Raw genomic sequence first — 6667 nt, forward strand, 5'->3', positions numbered from 1 at the left:
ATTAGAGCCCATTGGAATGGGTTTCCTTGATGTAGGCAATGAATTCCCCATTACTGTCCACCTTCAAGGAAACTGAACGAAAACTTAGGAACCTATTTATACAGGAGATTCCTGCTTAGGTATAAGTGGGACTAAATGAACTCTAATGTCTCTTCCAGGTCTAAGATTCCTTTTTTCTTTATTCCCTTCTCACATCTTTGTATATTTCCATTTTCTAAGTTCAGAGTCCTCCTCTGCTCTTTTCTACAGGTTTCCTCTGTTGTCACACTGAAAATTTCCTCCCCTTGATCCTAACACACACACACACACACACACACACACACACTTTGGTACCTTACTTCTATATTACCGAGATTGTACAAAATTATCTTGTCTTCTGTCTTCCACATCAGAATTTGTAGTGTCTCCACTATCTTGAAGTTAGGCATTGAAAGGAAAGTGACCTGAACTAAATACTTTTCACTTAAGTTATAAATGAGAGATTTCCTAGATATATTTGCATTTCTTTAAAAAAAATGAATGTTTATTAACCCAAATGAATCTGTGATTGATTGGGCTTCAAGTAGAGTAACAAAATGGAAGGAAAGATTGCCAACAATGGGAAGGTGAAACTTTTGCTTCATTGGGAGTCCTTGAAGTTACTTAGCTTCCTTTAGCCTCACTTCTTTCATTTGTAAAATTGGAATAATAACATCTACTGTACTTACTTCATGTGCTTGGTGTAAGGATCAAAATAATTATATGAAGATATTTTGGAAAAGTGAAATGTTATAAAATGTTATAATATCCATCTTTCTTATGATATTTTTTTTCTGCTTTGTATTATAGCTGTTTGTTTACAAGTAATATCTACTCAACCATATTCTAAGCTCCTTCAGGAGCTTAAGTCTTCTAGAGACAATGAATAAAATGCTGGAAATAGAGTCAAAAAGAACTGCATTTCAATCCAGATTTTGACACATTCCAGCTGTGTAACCCCAGCATAAGTCATGCAATTTCTCAGCCTCTGGTTCCTTAATCTTTAAAATAAGGATATTAACGACACCTGCCCCATGGAATTCTTGTGAGGATCCAATGAAATAATGTCTGTAAAGTATTTTGCAAACCTTATTATCTATCATTATTAGTCCACACCTCTGTATTCCCTTCAGCATTTAGCATGAATGATTTGTAAGAGGCAGCATGGCAGTGTGGAAAGAGTGCTGGACCAGAAATCAGGAGATCCGGTGATTATGGATGCAGGGCTTAAACTTCTGAGACTCACTGTCCTTGATTTTAAAATGTACTCCCTCTCTCAGAGGGTTGTAGAGAGGAAAGTGTATTGCAAACCTTAAAGTTATATATATATATATATACACATACATATATATATATAATTTTATTTACAAATGACAGACTAAATGTCTAGTCCAAATATATTCTTTCCTTCCTTCCTTCCTTCCTTCCTTTTTTCCTTCTTTCCTTCCTTCCTTTCTTCTCTTTCTCTTGTATTTTGCTTAACTTTCAACTTTTTTTTCAGAATTTTAGTGTCAGGAAAAATAAATTAAGTGTAAACTCCACCTCTAAAATGAGAATTTCAGAACTGGAAGGGACTTTAGAAATATTCTGGTCCAGGTGTTCCTAAACTTTTTGTGTCATGGACCCTTTTGTCAGTCTGTAATACCTTCTAAAAATAATGTTTTGTTGGCTGTATTCCTAGTTGAAAAACATGTTCAATTTCAGCTGGTTAATAAAAATAAAGATGTAACTTGGTTTGGCATCCAATTAATCTATCCACTGATAATTTGGAGATCCATGGACCCGATGTTAAGAACCCTTGCTCCAGACCTTGGTTAAGTAAAAATAGTATTAATTTGCCAGTTTGTAATAAAATAGATCATTGAACCACTTAAATGGCCAAATAGTACTGAGCTGATTTAAAGCTAAAAGATGAAGAACATATTTCCAGTTTTGGAGAAATGTGATATCCGGAGACATATTGCAACAGAAAAGCAGAAATGGATCCAGAACAATGCATTTCCTCTTCAGGAAGTTGTGCTTTAAATAAACTCTTTTACTGGTTCATAGTTGACACGTTGTAATAGCCACATGAGAAAAGGGCATATGGCAAGGGGAAACCTGACAGGTGGGAAGAATGCGGGAGAGATACTGGCCATATTATTTTGTTGTTTAATTTGTTTAATATACTTAGTTCAATCTACCAAAAGGTATTTTAAAATTATATAAGCTTCAAAGGTGGGCCTACATTAAAGAAAGTTAATTTTGGTTTTGTGTCCTGAAAACCCTAGATTATGGATGTTGTTGGCAGAATAGGTCAGCCAGTTGTTGTAACAAAATATGCTTAGTTGAAGAAAGATTCAGCAGGGCTGTGCAGTTAGTGTCATTATGAAAAATGAAGGTTTGTGGGACTAAGAATTTTTTTTTTGTGTAGGCATATCAGCTCATTTTACCTCCAAATTCAGGAGTAAATGGGGATGTTAGGAATCTCTGAAATGTCAAAAACACCAAGTTTGAACAGGCACAACAGCACAGCTCCTGGTAGTTAATAAATGCTTTTTCACTGACTGATGTCTTTCACAAAATAGATCAGAGTACCTCATATCCTCTCTCAGTTTACCCTAGCTATTCTTTTTCTTCTTCCCTTTTGCTTTCCACTACCAAGCCTATTAATATGAGTATGTTCAAGAGAACTGGATCAATGCTTTACTTTAATAATAGATAGATAGATAGATAGATAGATAGATAGATAGATAGATAGATAACCAAGTTTTTAAGTCAACAATGGAAAGGAACTCAAAATATCTATCTTACTATTGTTTGCAAAAGGTCAAATAGTGTTTTATGTAAAAAAAATCTGAAGATATTAGGGGACTGCAAGCTCAATATGAGGCACTGGTGTGCTGGGGCACACCCAAAAAACTAATGTGATCTTAAGCAACATTAACAAAAACATAATGGTCAGGATGAGAGAGGTGATGGCCTCACTGGATTCTTATTTGGTCATACTTCTATAATATTGTGTTCACTTCTGGGAAGGATATTGATAAAATCGAGAGTGCCCAGAAGAAGGTGACCAGGATGGTGAAGGGACTTGAGATGATGCTATACACAATTAGGTGAAGGAAATATAGATGTTTGTAATAGAAAAAAAAACAGAGGAAATAGGATAGCTTTCTTCAACCATCTAAAGATCATCATATGGTAGGGTTATTGTATTTGTTCTGTATTGTATTGTAAAGTGTAGAAGCAGGAGCAGTGGGTGAAAGTTAACAAAGAGGCAAATTTAGAACACTTCCAAATAATTAGGTGTCCAAAACTGGAATGAGATTGCCACATGAAGTAATGAGCTCCCCATCACTGAAGGTCTTCAAACAAAGGATAGATGTACACTTCACGTATGTTGTAGATGAGAATTATATTCAGGTTATGGTTGGAAGGAGTGGCCTCTGATGATCTTTCCAGTTTTGAGATTCTATGACCAAAGGAATATATTTTGCTTAAGGAAAATGATGAAGAAATGCAAAGGCTGCTGCCCTTCCTTGAATCCTCCCCATGTCAAGAACTCCAGGGAGGTTAAAAAATTGTTCAGAAATTGTGTTTGAGTAAAGCTGTTAATTATGTACTGAGAGAAGAATCGCTATTTTCTATCTTGTTTTAAAATACTAGCACTGTTTTTCTTTTGTTTTTCTTTCTTTTCTTTTCCAAAGGAAAACATTGAGAGCCTTTTTTAAAATTCATCCCATAGCTGTAAGAACAGATGCTGACTGCAGCACTGTTTCCCCCCAGCTGCTACTTATAGCTGCATTATACCCACCTTTAAGTGACACCATCAGCACAAATGCCTGGACTCCATGAGAGTATGCAGCAATAATATTGGCATTAACTCTATAGGCTTCGTAGAGTTGCTGTCCAACTACTTTAAGCCAGTGCTTTGGTGATTAAAGAGTATGGGTTCTACAAATCCCATATAAAGGGAGGAAGAAGAAAATATAGAGGGACAGAGAGATAAAAATGGAGGAGGAAGAAGACAGAGAAGACCAGGGAGAGTCAGATGAAGGAAATGAAGAATCTGAGAGGTAAATGTTAAATTCCTCCTTTCTTCCCTTCTAGGTACAGCAGGTAGAATCACCCCCCCCCAAAAAAAAGAGAGTAGAGAAGAGGAGGAAGCAGCCCTCCTGCCTTGACAACTCTGCCTGGCTACATCACAGTTGGTCTAGTCAGTGTTGCTCTTACCTCTTGCTTGACCAAGCCCAGGAGACCCTCAGTCAGGACTAAAAACGTCAATACCTATCTGGCCTCCTGGTCAACTTCTTTTCAGCTACTGGAGCTATAAGCTCAGTACTGAGGAAATTTTAACTTCCATTTTCTCTAACTCCCCAACTCTTTTCATGTTGAGGACAACAAACCACCATGACTTCTGATAATGTTTTTAAAGAACATAGCCAACAGAAAAGTAAGTAACTGCCAATACATGTTGACCCAGTAAGCTTACTACTAACTATGTGACCCAATGAGGTAAAATAGAGTAAGAAAGGCCACATATATGTGTACTGAGTGTATATACTGTGTGTGTGTGTGTATGTATATATATATATATATATATATATATATATATGTGAAAAATATTCATTGCAGTAGTTTTAGTGCTAGCAAAAAAAATGGAAAAAAGGTGGGTGCTCACTGATGGTTGAGTGATTGAACAAATCATGGTATAAGAATGTCGTGAGATATTACTTCACTATAAGAAAGGACAGGTGTGACAAGTTCAGAGAGACCTAGTAAACAAGTACAAAGTGCTAGTTTGGTTTCTAGAAGGATATAGAGCTTTAGCCCTTTCAGTCTTTTCTACTTCATCCAGAGATTTGTCTACATCATATGGCTTCATGGCATTTAAAAGTAATTGGAAGGAATATTTTAGCTCTAAGTAAAATAAGAATTTAGACTGATAAACCCAAGTAGTAGCATAATAAAAAAAAATTCAAGATTATAGACTTAGCATGCATAAGGGCTTTTCCAGGTAGCTGGCTAGGTGCTGCTGATAGAGGTATGTATCAAAAAGGAGCTAAAATAGTCCTTAGGCTATAAGCTAAAGAGCTGGCAAACTCTTCTTTCTTCTAGGAAGAAGCTGAATTTCAACAGAAAACCATATCCCATCACGGAGCAGCAGTGACTGCTCAGCAAAGACACCCAACAGAGAACAGAAGGAAATGGTATGATAATATCACCATGGAGCATAAGTGGCTTAGTAGCATCAGAGAGATGAGTTTTCTATCCATTTGTGTTCCCAGTTCACATGTGTTCCATGAGTATGTCCCCTCCTTCACTGACAGTGCGGTAACCTGTCTTTCTTGTCACTTACTCTGTTATCCAGTTTGTCCAAATGCTTTTTACTTTAAAACAAAGTGTCCTTTGGTTTGGGCTACTAAAAAAAATGCACACAGCAATGTTTGATTATGAGCTATGGTTCTGAGTCAAATATGAACTTCAAGTTTCTTAAAATTTGTTCAGATTTCTGGAGATCCATATGTGAAGAAAGCACTGGGCATTAATTTTTATGAACTGATAGAGAAAAAAAAGAATCAAAAGAGTGGGATTATATGGTGATACAATAATGTAAGTTGAAACAAAACAAAAAGATTTCTGAACTTACATTAGACAGTTAAATATTCATTTAAGAGGACATGGATGGGATACTATGGATGTTGAATTCTGCATATACTAATTGGTTACAATGTTGGTATTTTTTTCTTGACTTTTTGTTCTAAAGAATAGTTGTATGGGTGGGAGGGTATTTCAGGGAGAGATGCAACAGGAAAATTATTGTGTTAGAGAAATAAAAAAGTTTAATGATTTTTAAAAAGTTACCATATAACTAACCACTACAAAGGCTTTTGATTTCTAAATACATTAAAACAAAATTTAAGAATACCTCAAAGGACCAATCAAATGATTGCATTAAGTGAAAGACTTACAGTGTTAACACTTGTAGTGTTAATAAAAATGCTGTGTCCCTCTAAATCCTAAGATAACAATGGTTAGGCTCATGTTGCAAACAAAAATATTTGTTGTTATCAGGTAGGGCTTCCCTATTTTATTACATGTGCTTGATTTCAAAAGTATGTGAAATTACATTTTCATACCAAGAGGACATCCTCAATTGATTTTTTTTAATAGAACAAAAGTTCTCCAGAAGGTGAGGGGTCTTATTTAAGCTGCTTATTGTTCTTTCTAACAATATAAGCAGGACCTTGATTAGTGAATTTTCTAATAGCCATTCCTGATTTAAGGGGTATTACTTCAAGTTCTCTCTCTCTCTCTCTCTCTCTCTCTCTCTCTCTCTCTCTCTCTCTTTCTCTTCCTCTCTCTCTCTTTCTTTCTCTCTCTTTCTCTCTCTGTCTCTATGTGTGTGTGTGTGTTTAAGTTTCAAAGCATATTCCATCTGGGAAGATATGAAATTCAGTGATCTGTTGCATATTTGACACAGTTTTACTGATGAGTAAATTGATTCAATCCATATGAAAGGTTTGAGGTGCAATTGAGTAAAGTGAAGAAAATTAGCATTTTCTTATTAAACCTGACTCAAAGGATTATTTTGCCAAGGTAGAATCCACCATGGTCTGAAAAAAATAGCAATGAGGATAAACACTGTATTTAATACTTTTGAGAG

Source organism: Vombatus ursinus, unplaced genomic scaffold (assembly GCF_900497805.2).
Source record: "Vombatus ursinus unplaced genomic scaffold, bare-nosed wombat genome assembly UNPS02014779.1, whole genome shotgun sequence".
NCBI classification, from domain to species: domain Eukaryota; kingdom Metazoa; phylum Chordata; class Mammalia; order Diprotodontia; family Vombatidae; genus Vombatus; species Vombatus ursinus.